This window comes from Schistocerca gregaria, chromosome 2 (assembly GCF_023897955.1).
Source record: "Schistocerca gregaria isolate iqSchGreg1 chromosome 2, iqSchGreg1.2, whole genome shotgun sequence".
NCBI lineage: Eukaryota > Metazoa > Arthropoda > Insecta > Orthoptera > Acrididae > Schistocerca > Schistocerca gregaria.
Window position 1 is genome coordinate 1,042,269,754 of NC_064921.1, and position 17,124 is coordinate 1,042,286,877.

Consider the following 17,124-nt stretch of genomic DNA (forward strand, 5'->3'; position numbering starts at 1 on the left):
CCATTCGTGCTGTCGTTGCACATCAACATTGCTTGGCAACATGCCACACAGGCAGCCATGTGGTCGTCCGTCAGTATTCGTGGCACCCACCTGGATAACACTTTCCGCATTTTGAGGTCGTCATGCAGGATTGTGTGCACAGAACCCACAGAAATGCCAACTCCGGAGGCGATCTGTTCAACAGTCATTCGGCGATCCCCTAAAACAATTCTCTCCACTTTCTCGATCATGTCGTCAGACCGGCTTGTGCGAGCCCGAGGTTGTTTCGGTTTGTTGTCACACGATGTTCTGCCGTCATTAAACTGTCGCACCCACGAACGCCCTTTCGAGACATCCATAACTCCATCACCACATGTCTCTTTCAACTGTCGATGGATTTCAATTGGTTTCACGCCACGCAAATTCAGAAAACGAATGATTGCTCGTTGTTCAAATAAGGAAAACTTCGCCATTTTAAGTATTTGAAACAGTTCGCATTCTCGCCGCTGGCGGTAAAATTTCATCTGCCGTACGGTGCTGCCATCTCTGGGACGTATTGACAATGAACGCGGCCTCATTTTAAAACAATGCGCATGTTTCTATCTCTTTCCAGTCCGGAGAAAAAAAATCGGAGACCTTAGAACTTGAATGCACCTTCAATTTCGGCGATCATACATGTCGTCATCTCAGTCCGTTAGTTCACCTGATGATGGCGACATGTATGATCGCCGAAATATTGTGCCCGTTGGACATTGTAGACCGTAAGTACACCCGTTGATATTTTGATATGCACCATGTTGCTCCCGCCTCGCCGTCAATTCGAATGACTTCTTTATTAAGTACTAACAGCTATTTTCGAGTGTACGCTCATTCTTAAATGCATAATGACGTGGATATCTGATCGTCGTAAGTCCGTGTCTGTACATCAAGTTCTACAATTGAGGATGAGAACATGCACGAAACCAGCTAGTTGTACTTAACTAAGTGCTCATTGGAAATAAGAGCCTGGTGGAAACGATACGATTCTTTTAAATTTATCGCGGCCTTTGTGAAAAGGTGCGTAACAAAAAACCTAGAGCATATGTTCCTTCAATGAGAGCTTTCCAAGGGACATGTTCCACGAATCAAAACTAGCCTACATTTCCAAAGATAGCTACATTGCTAACGTTACCAGCCAGAATTCTGGACATTTTATGTAAAGTTGCAAGAAGCCGCTCCTGTGCGGTAAATAGTACTGAGTGATTGAAATTCATGATTCAAGTGGAAGTTAATATGCGGAGAAACCCGTACTACAAGTAATAACAGAATGATGAGTACTTACGATTGGGCTGTACAGATTTTTAAGTAAGTACCGTTTCGAAATGAAAATAAAACAACTAGACTTTTCATAGCAATTTTATTTTTACCTGAAAGTCCATACTTTCACCTACTTTTCTATATAACTCCCATCAATATAAGGCACTTCTCGAGTCGTACAACCAGCTTTGAGTACCAGTCGTCATAGAAATCTGTAGCCTGACCATTACTTTCAGTAGTTGAAACGTTCAGTAAGAAGTGCATAAAGCAGATTTGACAAAACTCTTCACGTAACGTCTCAATCTAAAAGCGTCTGTTCTCTCTCACTTTTTCAACTTTCTGCACCAGATCGTCAGTAATTACTGAAGGTCGCCCACTTTATTTTTCATAATGCACATTCTTACCGCCGTCTTTAAGAAAAGCTCTCATCCATTTCCGTACTATCCTACACTATCAGTGTCAAGAAGAGTCCTTAATGCAACTATTACATAATACACACAGCAAAAAATATTTTTCATCGCTTCGGTTCCCAAGAGTTCCGGAACCTGTACAGAAAACTGGAATAGAGATCAACATAAACATCATTCCCGCCCTCTTTATTGCTCAAGAAAACCACACATTGCATGTTGTACCACCATACAGAGAGACGTTCAGAGGTGGTGGTCCAGATTGCTGTACACACCAGTATCTCTAATACCCGGTAGCACGCCTGTGTTCTTCGTGGCATACTATCCACAAGTTCATCATGGCACTATTGATCCAGATTGTCCCACTCCACAACGGCGATTCGGCGTAGATCCCTCAGAGTGGTTGGTGGGTCACGTCGTCCATAAACAGCCCTTTTCAATCTACCCCAGGCATGTTCGATGGTTTTCACGTCTGGAAAACATGCTGGCCACTCTAGTCGAGCGATGTCGTTATCCTGAAGGAAGTCATTCGCAAGATGTGCACAATGGGGGCGCCAATTGTCGTCCATGAAGACGAATGCCTCGCCAGTATGCTGCCGATATGTCTGCACTATCGGTCGGAGGATGGCATTCATGTATCGTACAGCCGTTTCGGCGTCTTCCATGACCAACAGTGGCGTACTTTGGCCCCACATAACGCCACCCCAAAGCAACTTGCTGCTCTCGCTGGACAGTATGTCTAAGGCATTCAGCCTGACCGGGTTGCCTCCAAACACGTCTCCGACGGTCGTCTGGTTGAAGTCATATGCGACACTCATCGGTGAAGAGAACGTGATGCCAGTCCTGAGCGGTCCATTCGGCACGTTGGTGGCCCAACTGTACCGCGCTGCATGGTGTCGTGGATGCAAAGATGGACCTCGTCATGGGCGTCGGGAGTGAAGATGCGCATAATGCAGCCTATTGCGCACAGTTTGAGTCGTAACACGACGTCCTGTGGCTGCACGAAAAGCATTATTCAACATGGTGGCGTTGCTGTCAGGCTCCCTCCGAGCCATAATCCATAGTTAGCGCCCGCATCTCGTGGTCGTGCGGTAGCGTTCTCGCTTCCCACGCCCGGGTTCCCGGGTTTGATTCCCGGCGGGGTCAGGGATTTTCTCTGCCTCGTGGTGGCTGGGTGTTGTGTGATGTCCTTAGGTTAGCTAGGTTTAAGTAGTTCTAAGTTCTAGGGGACTGATGACCATAGATGTTAAGTCCCATAGTGCTCAGAGCCATTTGAACCATTGAACCATAGTTAGCGGTCATCCACTGCAGTAGTGGTGGCCTGGGCGAGGCATGTTATCGACAGTTCCTGTCTCTCTGTATCTCCTCCATGTCCGAAGAACATCGCTTAGGTTCACTCCGAAACACCTGGACACTTCCCTTGAGAGTCCTTCCTAGAACAAAGTAACAATGAGTATGCGATCGAACCGTGGTATTGCTCGTCTAGGGATGGTTGAGCTACATACAATACGAGCCGTGTACCTACTGCCTGGTGGAATGACTGGAACTAATCGGCTGTCGGACCCCCTCCGTCTAATAGGCGCTGCTCATGCATGGTTGTTTACATCTTGGGGGGGGGGGGGGGATGGGGGGAGGGGGGTTAGTGACATGTCTGAAAAGTCAAAGGGACTGTGGCTGCGATACAATATTCACAGTCAACGTCTATCTTCAGGAGTTCTGGGAACCGAGTGATTCAAAACCTTTTCTGATGTGTGTATTTAAATCATCAAAAGTTATGTTCAGGCAGCAGATATCTACGAGTGTGGTATTCAAAGTTGGCTGTACGGTACCACAAGTGCCTTAGTATAGATGGAAACTACGTATAAACGGAGACTAAAGTAAAGGTTTTGTGTAGAAATAAATTTTCTAAGGAGAATCTACTTGTTTTATTTTTTTAAGGACGATAACTAAAAAAAGAGAAACACGCCTCATGATTCCTTTTTGAGACCGCCAACATGCAGGAGAATAACAGGTGACGACGAAGACTTGAATGACTAACATGAATTATCAAGTACATTCTCGGTAGCCGCTTCCCACAAACAAAATTTTCAACGTCGTATAGAAAGGCAAAGGACACCATATAGCCAGTCAGAAGATTTGAAGCCAGAAGCATGCTCCTTTGTTATATCCCACTCCACATACGAGCCTGATATTCTAGCCATTTTGACGTTGTAGTATTATAGGTGTACCAGAGGCAACCAACACCCTACTAAGAATATATCCAAAGAGCTTACTGCGAAATATCTTAACTCATTCAGGTGCCAGTTTTGTCCTCTTTTTATTAAAGAACATCGAAAATATGCGGCCATATCGTTTTAGTAAACCAGAGACAGAATGTTTTTTTCTGCGTTTTTATTAGTTCTCTTCCTTGTATGTCTGTTGAGAATAAAATTTATAACTGATTTTAAACTGACTTTCCGATGACTTAGAAAGTAGAAATTTTAGACACAGCTCAGAACTGGACCACAATGCAATATAAATTCATTACTTTTGAATACATTGTGCGAGCAAACAGTGATCAGTGTTATTACTAATATTTACTTTCAAAATATTACAAAATAGTAATTTTAGACAGCTCAGAACTGGACCACAATGCTATATAAATCCATTACTTTTGGATACATTGTGGGAGCAACCAGTGATCAGTGTTATTACTAATATTTACTATCAAAAACAGTCTTGATCACAAATTATTTATTGCGGTGAACGGTTTCGACCACAACTGTGGTCATCTTCAGACTAATGTGGAAGAACCTCCTTCTGGTGGTAAATCACTACCATCAGGAGGAGGTTCTTCTTCCTCATTGGTCTGAAGATGACCACAGTTGTGGTCGAAACCGGTCACCGGAATAAATAATTTGTGATCAGGACCGTTTTTGATAGTAAATATCAATATTAAATCGCTTTCTTGTCTGATGTGTGGCGGAGGGTACTTTGTGAATAACTTTTCCGCTCAGCTATACTCTGTGGCGCAACATCGTGCCTTGTTCTCCGGAAAAAGTTGCAGGACTCCACCCTTGGAAGAAAGGAAATAGCGGAGACAGGGATTAGGTACAGATTGGAAGGTGTTTCTCGAAAGAACGCGGTACAAGAAGAAGTAAAGCTGCGAAAGCGGGTTGCGATTCGTGGTTGGGTATCTTAGGCGGCTGAACAATTGTCCGTGAGAGGAAGGGGTCCCGAGTTCGGGTCTCTGCCCGGTACACAGTATCAATCTGCCAGGACGTTTCACATCAGCGCACACTCCGCTGCAGAGTGACATTTGGTGTTTCCTTTCACTATAAATTCTGAAGTGTATTATAAATCAACCAGAAGACTATTCAAAATGTGCCATAAACACGCTTTCAAGGCCGTTTTTACAGGGCGATTGGGGTACGGACAATTTGATTTTCTATCCTACGTTCCTGAAAGGCACTGAAATATAGTTACTGAAGCATAAAGTTGTTTAATTTTGCGAGTTACTTAACAGAATAAAGAGTAATAATGGAATTCAGTTCTCTGCCTCCTACAACCAAGTTAGCGAGTTATAAAGGAACTAAAATCTTCCAGAATGAGTTTTCACTCAGTATCTTAGTGTGCGCTTAGTGATAGTTTACACTGTGTGCCGGTATGGGAGACGAACCTGGGACTTTCGGAAAGGTGCCAGTTTTGAATTACTACCAGGAGGTTCAGCTGGAATCTTGACGTTGGCTGTTTGTAAGTCAGTACCTGTGTCAGTGCGGACTGGTGTCCCAACGGATAGTCTGTGTGTTAGTTTTGAAGGAGTATAAGTATTCTGAGGCAACCACTTCTTTTGGATTAAAACAAAAGTCTAGTCGTTGTAATATTTATTAATGACCGGTTTCGACTTCATGTAAAATAATAAACCTAATATTGTGACCTACACTGTTGTCTCAACCCTTTTGTATCACCAGACCATTTTTTCTCCTCTGTACCACGTTGCCCAAGTTTATGAGTCATTTCTTTTATCAGTAGTTTCAAACAAGGAGAAGTTCGTAGGTCGCAGCCAGTGAAAACTCGTTCCATGTCACTCATTTAGCATATGATTCTCTGAGGGAGTTCCTAGTCCGTAAAAAGCGTTCACTTAGAGAATTCGTTGTTCGTAAATCGATAAGTTATTTATTGGTTGAATGTTTATCTACGAGTACATTTCATCCCAAGACAGTTACTTTCATTTTTGTCTTTCTGTTCAAAACTTTTCACTGGTCCACCTCTTGTCTTTTGCTTTCATTTATATGAACCCTCGCTGTAAAAAGCGCAAACACTTTGTTTGAACAGTGAATCACACAGCCATGCCACTTTTTTTTAGCAGAGATACTGTTAGTGTAGCTGTGTGAATTAATAAAGAACAGAGATATGGACTTACAAAAAAATGCGCTCCATAAAACAACGCCGATACAACGCATTCAGAGTGACATATTTACACAGAAACTACCCAAAAGCTCGTCCGATAAGAGAAGCCGTAACATCGGATGATATGCGACCATATTGCGTACACGGGAGAGATAAAATAATAGAAGGAAATTTTATCGTTCCCAGCCCGTGCCTCGTTACAATATCGTCGCGCATGTAACGATATTCACTTCTGTGCTGTTTTTAATATACTCCGCACTGAACGTCATATCAAAACGTGATCAATTGACGGCCGTTGTTAGAGGATGACTGACAAAAAATGTAAGGACTGTTCGAGTGAAATGAGCGATAATTTACTGTTTTTTTTTTTTTTAGCGATGATAACCGTTAATTCATGGTCGCCTTTTTATTTGGACGTTACGATTTTTTTCTCGGCCAGATACCACTCTTATCAGCACTTTAGAAGGGTAGAGAATAAACCCATGATGTTCGAATACCGTATGCATAGTGTGGTGCTTTATACAGTCACCTTGCGGCGACGCGGTTCCTTCCGTCCCTTTACGACGAACCTGCAACTACCTGTGAACATTGTCTCAGCAGATCATCAGTAGGGAAGCCGAGTGAAACCTCCTGTACTTCGACGTGAACCAGGCTGCAATTAAGGTCACTAATCTACGTTTCGGGAGAAAGTTTTCACACGAAATGAAAGGTTGGGAATTTTGTCCTTAATTAATATATTCTGAAACTTAGGTGAACAACTTTCATTGCCAAGCCCCTGCTAGTTTTAACACAGCCACTTACCATCCCTTTCACTCACGTAAGCAAGTTTATGATGTTGCATTTCCCGAAAACGTATTAGCTACAAAAATACTGATCGTTTTTGATTGATAAAGCTCGCCAAATATTAAGTCTGTCGGTACCAAATGCAGTCACAGTTTTTAGCCACCGACCTACTCAATACGCCACACGGAATATATGTCTTTTTCTCGTCACAAAATTCACTTAAAAATTCCTAAATTTGTTACACACACATCGGAATAATTATGCCGTCACTTTCCAACACTTTTGATGTATGAAACACTGCTAGATCAGGAAACTTATTGTTTCCATCGGAACTACTACTACACACGTCCGAACTATTTCATGGCTTGGCTCCAACTCTTCTCTAGACTACTCTATGTCTTCTTTTCCAGCAGAGAAAGGGGCGAGAGGAATATTGCTTTACCATTGGTCAGTTTACTCAACAGTCAATAGCAAAACAACATTCTCCCTCGTCATTCCGCGCTTTTCATCAATCACCAATCGCAAAATAGTAAACCTACGACTGCACTTTTTAACGACGTAATTATCTAATATGCTGAAGTTTTGTTTATGCATAAAATTTATTTACTCTTGTTATTTATATCTGAATTAACTAGCCCTTTACCATAAACGTACTTTACAAATCTATTGTACAAAAATCCCCTTTGTCCACATCCATACTTCTTCGAAATGTTCCCACACTAAATCCCACTACATGAACTCGTTAGACAATTATCTTCATATTAACCTTAAACCACACTCACGCATCATTCATACTGCCAAAACATATTTATAACATTTTACACGCACAAAAAGACATGTTTGTCGTTGTTGTTGTGGTCTTCAGTCCTGAGATTGGTTTGATGCAGATCTCCATGCTACTCTATCCTGTGCAAGCTTCTTCATCTCCCAGTACCTACTGCAACCTACATCCTTCTTAATCTGCTTAGTGTATTCATCTCTTGGTCTCCCTCTACGATTTTTACCCTCCACGCTGCCCTCCAATACTAAACTGGTGATCCCTCGATGCCTCAGAACATGTCTTACCAACCGACCCCTTCTTCTAGTTAAGTTGTGCCACATACTTCTCTTCTCCCAATCCTATTCAATACTTCCTCATTAGTAATGCGATCTACACATCTAATCTTCAGCATTCTTCTGTAGCATCACATTTCGAAAGCTTCTATTCTCTTCTTGTCCAAACTATTTATCGTCCATGTTTCACTTCCATACATGGCTACACTCCATACAAATACTTTCGACTTCCTGACATTTAAATCTATACTCTATGTTAACAAATTTTTCATCTTCAGAAACGCTTTCCTTGCCATTGCCACTCTACATTTTATATCCTCTCTACTTCGACCATCATCAGTTATTTTGCTCCCCATGTTGTTGTTGTTGTTGTTGTTGTTGTGGTCTTCAGAGCTAAGACTGGTTTGATGCAGTTCTCCCTGCTACTCTATCATGTGCAAGCTTCTTCATCTCCCAGTATGTACTGCAGCCTACATCCTTCTGAATCTGTTTAGTGTATTCATCTCTTGGTCTCCGTCTACGATTTTTACTCTCCACGCTGCCCTCCAATACTAAATTGGTGATCCCTTGATGCCTCAGAACATGTCCTACCAACCGATCCCTTCTTCTAGTTAAGTTGTGCCACATACTTCTCTTCTCCCCAATCCTATTCAATACTTTCTCATTAGTAATGCGATCTACCCATCTAATCTTCAGCATTCTTCTGTAGCACCACATTTCGCAAGCTTCTATTCCCTTCTTGTTCAAACTATTTATCATCCATGTTTCACTTCCATACATGGCTACAATCCGTACAAATACTTCCGACTTCCTGACATTTAAATCTATACTCTATGTTAACAAATTTTTCATCTTCAGAAACCATTTACTTGCCATTGCCACTCTACATTTTATATCCTCTCTACTTCGACCATCATCATTTATTTTGCTCCCCGTGTTGTTGTTGTTGTTGTTGTTGTGGTCTTCGGAGCTAAGACTGGTTTGATGCAGTTCTCCCTGCTACTCTATCATGTGCAAGCATCTTCATCTCCCAATATGTACTGCAGCCTACATCCTTCTGAATCTGTTTAGTGTATTCATCTCTTGGTCTCTCTCTACGACTTTCACCCTCCACGCTGCCGTCAAATACTAAATTGGTGATCCCTTGATGCCTGAGAACATGTCCTACCAACCGATACCTGCTTCTTGTCAAGTTGTGCCACAAATTCCTCTGCTCCCCATACAAATAGCAATTCTAGTTACACTTTACCATCGTATATGATTGTTCAAATGGGTCTAAGCACTATGGGACTTAACATCTGAGATCATCAGTCCCCTAAGACTTAGAACTACTTAAACCTAAGTAACCTAAGGACAGCACACACATCCACGCCCGAGGCAGGAGTCGATCTTGCGACTGTAGCAGCAGCGGGGTTCCGAACTGAAGCGCCCAGAACCGCTCGGTCACAGCGGCCTGCTCGTATATGAAGTCTGGGTTCTAAAGCCTTTTGATCATGTGTCTTGATTAGTCTTTTTACCTTGATTAATCTATTTGCTCGTGACACCTATATATTAGAAAAAGTTCTTAGGAAAGTGGAGCCTAAAATCCTTTCTTTGGGAATCAGATGGATTTATTGCTAATGTTACGTATGACACATCTAAAAGTAAAGGAAACACTTAAAAACGTACAGTTACAAAAATTGCTCGAAGTGACTTCATGTTTCTCCCTTTTTTCTGTATTCAGCTGAAAATTCATGGAGTGCGTCGTATTAGGTCAAATCCATTTTGGGTACATTCCCTCAGAACAAGTAAATGAGTTAAATAGATCAAGGGTTTTAAATGTCGCCAGAGGCAAAAATTGATCGGATTCAAAACTACTATTGGGGAAAGTCAAGTAATGGATCCCTCACGACCAATCCAACGATCTGGGAAATGGTTATCAAGATATCGGTGAATGTTCAAAGTGAGGTGAAGCACCCACTTTCGGCGGTTTCCCACATCCAGCTAGGTAAATAGCGGCCTCACATACACGCTAATAACACGTGAAGATGAGATTCACTCTAGACGCAAACAGGTGGGCGTTGAAGGGCTACATAATTTCTGTCTTGGGGTAACCGGGGGTGGGGTCTGCGTCAGAAAGGATATCCCGCCACCAAGTGTTACTAAAATTGCCAAAATCCATTAGCAATGCTGACCACGTAGAGAAACGGAAAATGTCAAGGAAGTGTGTGTGCGTGTTTGTGTGTTTGCATTTGTGATGGAATGTTTGTAAAATTTTCAAAATACATTAACGTACTGTTTGCTATATATAGAAAATTGGAAATTAGTGTCACTAATATATTAACTTAATTTTTTTATGCAGGGAGACAATTTATTATTTCAAAGTTTAGTTTCATCAGTATGTGACCCCAGAAAATTATTCGTTGCTACTTCTTTCACGGAACAGAATGGAGTAAATAGACCTTTCAGGTGTAAAGCGATTCCAGATTTTGCATCATATGCCAGTAACTCTCCCGGAATAATTGTGTATTATTATATAAATTTGTCGGTATGTATTACGAATACTCGTACCATATGAAAATTTGTGCCTTTGATTTAACATGAAATAGTATACGGACAAAGAAAGGGAAGAACCCTGAATCGAACCTGGTGTAACGTACTTTGCAAAAAAAGAATCCATCGAAAAGTATGTAGCTAGAAATAATACAGCATGAATACGTGGGTTGTTTCCTTGAAGCGGCAACATTAAGGAGGTGCTTTCTCAACCTATCAGTGTTTGGTACTTCGGCTGTAGTACTGACGACGATGGATGTCACTGAAAAGTAAGTCTTAACTGTAGCACTGACGCGTCCTGGCAACCTAGAAGTCGTAAACATCTATGACAAGGAAGCGTTTCAGACGCTCAGCTGGCAGGAAAACGCGCCTGCAGCGAAAGTGGCGAGCGGCAGCCGAGCAGACGGATCAGCTGTTTCCGGTACGCCATTGTTCTGTTGTCCCTCCCGGGCTAAGGCGGATGTGACGTAAGTAGCACGTGAACTTGCAAAGTCATCGTCGGCAGAAACGCCCCTGGCCACTCAACGCCACTTACAGGTGTGGCGACGAGTTGTCTCCGAGAATCGTCAGAGCGATGTGACGCAGCTACAAGACAGTGGACTCACATTTGGAGGACGTGGTTTAAAATCCTCGTGCTGCCATTATAGTTTACGTTTCCCGCAGTGTCCCTAAGTCGTTGAAGGCGAATTGCAGGACAATAGGATCGTCGACGAATGGTAAGGCGAGATGCCGCAGTGCATTGCAGTTCATTGTTGATGTGCTTCAAGTCAAGTTTCAAACCCGCATCTCGCCAAGCATTTTAGGTTGCCGCTCAATTCTCTAAACTACTCCAGGTTAGAGCGTGGACTATAGCAATTTCCTAGTATCTCCGGTCAGTTAAGATCATAACCGTGTTACCTGTACGTTAGGGGTTTTGCAGACCTAACGGGCGTTGTTTTATTTTGATATCTTTGCTTGCATGTGTGATCAGTGTCCCGTCCATCGGAAGCGAAAAACTGAGTGAGGATATAAAAGGGCTGTTTAATCTACAGAAATTAGTATACAACCAGCGTTCTTCAGTACGCGTCATCGTTCGAAAGTGTGGGAATTGTGCTATACAACGATAATCGAAAACGAAGCGTTCTGTTGAGTAAATGTAAGCTGTAGTTGCATCAAATGTAATTGTTTTAGTTACATAAAAGTACAGAAGTTAAGCAATCAACTACTTCTTATTACTTACGAAACGGGATTTTATATTTTAAGGATATAAAGTACACAGAGGACTAACACTGAACGACATACGGTTCTAACTATGTACAAAACAAGCAAACAAACAAAACGAAAAACGAAGAGAAGTCGTCGCCTCCCAGTTGCTCTCACACTCATTCATTTATGTTTCTTTCTCTACCAATGCTACCAATACTACCGGTAATTCTATCACTTACTACGTCATTTATGGAGTGTACCAAAACTGCCGAACCGTAGTTTTCGTAGAGCGCAACTCTACTCCAGGCAAATGCTAGGACGGTTCCTTTGAGAAGGGCAAGGCCGATTTCCGTCCCCATCCTTCCATAATCAGAGCTTGTGCACCGTCTTTAATGACTACGACGTTAAATTCGAGTCTTCCTTTCTTCCTTCCCCTGCCTCCTTCGCTAACTGAGCAAATGCTCTAGTGGCGAAGACAGGGTTTTCCATCCTCCCGCATGTAGTCGATCTGGCGAATAATAAGGGTATAGCTCTACGTCTATACCCGGCAAGTCACCTTACTATGTGTGGCTGAGGGTAACTTGCCTACCAGTATCATTTCCGCCTTTCCTGTTCTATTTTCGAATGACGCGTCGAAAGAAAAACTGTGGGTAGAGCTCCTTATCAATAATTTTCCTTTTTCGTCGTTGGAGGAAGTAATATGTTGGAACGCACATTCTCTGAATTTCAATAATAAGGTATTCCGTGGTGCACAGCGCCTATCTTGCAGCGTTTTCCATTGGAGTTTGTTGAGTATATCCGTAGCTCTCTCGTGTGGACTAAATGATACCACGTCGAAAGGCGACGCTCTTTTCGATAGATCTTCTCTGTCTCTTTTGTTAATTCTACATGGCAAGTGAACCAAACTGGGAAGCATTTCTCAGGAATCAGGAAGCATTTTACAATTGTTTACAATTTAAATTTAAGGTGAAAATTTAATCACATAAGAAAGTGAGTGGCCACAAGTCACGGGAAAGGTTATCTACTCTGAGGATGTGTCATGTATAATGTGCTAAAGTTGCTGCTAGGTGCTCCGTATGGCGTTAGTGTAGTGACGAGATCTCAGCGGTCTGTGACAGACAGGTGTTTGGTTAACATGGGAGCGTGGCGCGAGATAACCGAAATTGAACGTTGGATGGTGGTCGGTGCAAGACTCATGGGTCATAGCATGTCGGAGATTACACGAGAGGTCTGGCGTTGGTCCTCGTGACGCAGACAGGATGTTTCCACATGCGTAAAACGCCGCACAGGATCAACGTAAGTTTTGGGACGAACAGACATGACGTCCGCTCTGAAAAGCCCTATCGGGAGATCCACGGTGAATCAGGAATTCACGGGTTTGAATATGGGCCGTTGAGAACCCCTTTCTGCCTGGAATTTACGGAGACAAGTGTACCGCGTACACTTCGGCACCTGACCACCGAGGCCACAGCCAGCCTGTGTTCGAATGTGTGTGAAATCTTACGGGACTTAACTGCTTAGGTCATCAGTCCCTAAGCTTACACACTACTTAACGTAAATGATCCTAAGGGCAAACACACACGACAATACCCGAGGGAGGACTCCAACCTCCGCCGGGACCAGCCGCACAGTCCATGACTGCAGCGCCTAAGACCGCTCGGCTAATCCCGCGCGGCCAGCCAGTGTTCCATGACCTTTGGGCACTGAGTGTAAAGCCTTGGCTTCCTTCAAGTAAGGTGATACCGTGAACAATTTGTGGGATATGCCAATGAGACAAACAGTATTTTTATTCTGAATGAAATGAAGTTTTAGAATTATTGACTGGGATGAACTGAGCATTAAAAAAAAAAAACAATAAATTGATCGGGAAAGTTGAGGGAGTGGTAAATATACTCATAAGAAGAAAAGGCTTTTAGTTCTTTGTGTTGCATTTCCGCTGTTTCTCTCAATTCCTGAAAGGTGATCAAACTTACCTGTTCATGACTTGGAGAGCAGTTATTAATTACAGTAAATACAATTCTACAGGGTGTACCAGGAAGAATGGTGAGTATTCAGAGATAAGACAGAAACGAAGCACAGGACGCAATTTGCGTTTGGTATATAAAGGTTAGTGTCATTTTCTCATATGTTTGTGCTGCGACACAGTGGGACCTATATCACTCTTCGGTAACGCACCAATGTTGACTACGTAACAGTCGAAATATAGATCTGATTCAGTGCATTACTGATTTTTCGACTGACTGCTGTATTTCTTTAAATTTAAATACTCACTGTCGCTGCGCACATAGGCATCCAATGGATTCCAACTTAGTTAAACATCTGTGATGAATAACAGGGATCGCATAGGAATTTGGATGACGGCCTAGTCGATTGAACAGAGATCGGCGGAGGAGGCAAACGTACGAAGAAAGTCCACCAAAAGAACGATAGCAGTTATAAAGAGTGTTGGTTCTTTCATAAATGAAAACTATATTTCCATGTTTGAAATTTCATTCCCCGTTTGATTGACTCTTATTGTATTTTAATGTTCAGTCTGCAGAGTTGTTTCGTCTTCCCAACGTTGATTATTCTGAAACATTTCCTACTGAAACGTTGGGGAGGTGCTGTGTCACTTCGTATTCATAACTGTACGCCGTCCTCTTGCTTTACAGTTCCACGTAAGTAACGAAGCTGTCTCGTACCGTTGCTGTCCATAAGCTTATTCTGTGGAACACCGATTAGTGTGCCGGGAGACTCATAACCGCTGAAGGGTAGCGTGGAGAGTATACCTGTCATTTGTTTACAAGCACTATGACAGCGACAGCCTTTGCCACCTCCGTTAGCTTCTCATCTGTTTCCTACACTTCGCGTTGTTCTATACCGTCACGGGTGTAATGTCTTGGTTCTAATGCTGCGAGCACCAGACGACTGCACAACGTCAAATGAAATAATCTCTCTTGCGGCTTGGTAATGTTGGAGCCACACGGAGGTTCAGTGTGTGCTGTAATAATCGTATGGCAACGGAACTTGATAGATACGCTAATGCGTCAATGCGTAACAGATTGACGATAGAAAAATTTAGCTCCAATTTTGGCCACCAGGTGCTAATCTGGCGCTATACAGCATCTCGTCGACGACTGTCAAATAAATGAACAAATAGTGCAAGCGGCGATAATAATGAAAACCAGCGTTATGAATTTTTCACTTGTTTGGCCTTTTCTGCCCGTGTCCTCTTCCTAATCAGTTACATATTACGTTTCTATGCGTCCTTCTTGCATTCAAAGCGCCAGATTTGCTCCTGGTGGCCAAAATTGAAACAGTGTAAATCGGTTCCGTAATGACGCATTAGAATATCTATTAGGTTTCGCTGCCATACGATAGTTACAGCGCACACTGGAACTCTGTGACTAGCTGCACTCAGTTCTAACCTCCCGGTGTACCTGTAAATATTTTAGTGCGTGTCTTAGCACTGGCAACTACATTGAGCGAGAAGAAGAGATTGGAGCCATTTTTCATTTATTTCTGGAACAAGGTGTCCCGCAGATAATGACCGAAGCCTTATTTGTATGTGTTAGTGCGTGTAACCAGATAACGTACATTACATTTCTGTGGACCACGTGTCGATCGACAAGTGTTGATCAGTGCAGGTATAATTGAAATACTGAAAAATTCGACCTTGAGAAAATAGTACAATTATCATTCTACAAGTGCTCCTCCTTTCTCTTTCATTTTCAAACGAAACTTTACGTTGCTCGTTCTGCTGTACAGCTAACTGACAACGCCGCGTCTGATCAACGGGGAGAACATTTGGAAAAGAAGCTCGTATCGACAAAAGTCATAGGATGTTCATTAAAATCGTGTTGGATCTCCTTCTGCAGGTGTAGTGCTACAGGTCGACGTGGCATGGACTCAACAAGTTAAATACTTTTGAATACATTATGGGAGTGACAGGGAGGGATCAATGTGTTATAAGTATTTGCTATCAGAAACAGTCTTGATCACAATTTATATATTACGGTGACAGTAGTGGTCATCTCCAGACCAATGAGTAAGAACCTTCTTCTGCTGAAGAATCACATCACAACTCAAGTGATTCTTCAACAGAAGGAGGTTCTTACTCATTGGTCTGAAGATGACCGCAGTAATGGTCGAAACCGGTCACCGTAATAAATAAATTGTGATCAAGACTGTTTTTGATAGTAAAGATTCAACAAGTCGTTGTAAGTCGCCTACAGAAATACTGAGACAGTACATAATTGCAGAAGTGCTGCCGGTGCACCATTGTGTGCACGAACTGACCTCTCTGTTACGTCCCATATGTTTTCGATGCCATTTATGGCGGCCGCACGAATTCTCCGGAATGTTCTTCAAAGCAATCACGAGCAATTGTGGCTCGGTGACATGACGCATCATTGTCATCCATAAAGCTTCCATTGTTGTTTGTGAACTTGAAGTCCATGAATGGTTGCAAGTAGTCAGACATAACTATAACTATTTCCACTCAATGATAGGTTCAGTTGGACCAGAGGACGTAGTCCATTCCATGTAAACACAGCCCCCAACGTTATGGAGACACCACAAACTTGCAAAGTGCCTAGTGAACAACTTGCATGGGGTTTGCGCCTCACGCGAACACTACCGTAAGCTCTGAAATCTGGAGTCATATGATCAACTCACGGTTTCCAAGTCGTCTACGGTCGCAGTCCAGGATACGCTGTCAGCGAATGCACTCGCGTCGGTCGTCCGCTGCTCATTATCGCCAAGTTTCGCCGCCCTGTCCTAACAGACAGGTTCGTCGTACGTCCGTCTTTGATTTCTGCGGTCGTTTCAAACAGTGTTGTTTGCATGTCAGCACTGACAACCCTATTCAAACTCCGCTGCTTTCCGTCATAAAGTGAGGCCCGTCGGTCTCTGCGTTGATCGTTGTTGTAGATAAAGCCTGAACTTTGTTATTCTCGGCACACTCTTGACTCTGTGGATCTCACAATATTGAATTCCATAAGTATTTCCTAAATGGAATGTCCCATGCGTCTACCTCCAACTACCATTCCGCGTTGAAATCAGTCAATTCCCGTTGTGCGGCGTAATCGCGTCGGAAAATTTTCACATAAATCACCTGAACATAAACGATAGCTCCATCAATGCAGTGCTCTTTGATACCTTCTGTACGTGTTACAAACGCCATCTGTATATATGGACATCGCTATTCATGGATATATAGCGTATAATGGATATAGGTGCAGATATTCGTATTGTTGACTTAGGACGACGTCCTGAACAATATTACATCAGTATTTACGTCTTTTGCAGACCGACAGCTGTAGCTATTACGAGTCCTATGTTTTTAGGCTGGTTAGTACCTCCAAGTGTGTGAGGAAAGAGCAAGCTATTAATGCTAACTTTACCCCTGGCCAGCAAGTCAGGTGTTTAATAAGTGTAGGCTCAAGTACGCAAATATGTTGTAGATCTCCTGAGGACAGCGAAGTCATTACAAACTACAAACTAGAACTGAATAAGAATG

General features: G+C 42.7%; 1 protein-coding gene across 2 annotated transcripts in view; it reads left to right on the plus strand.

Annotated features, from left to right (window-relative positions):
* LOC126335558 (uncharacterized) overlaps window positions 1-17,124 on the plus strand; it is a 637,852-nt gene that overhangs the window by 552,575 nt on the left and 68,153 nt on the right. The gene's annotated exons all lie outside the window — the stretch shown is intronic.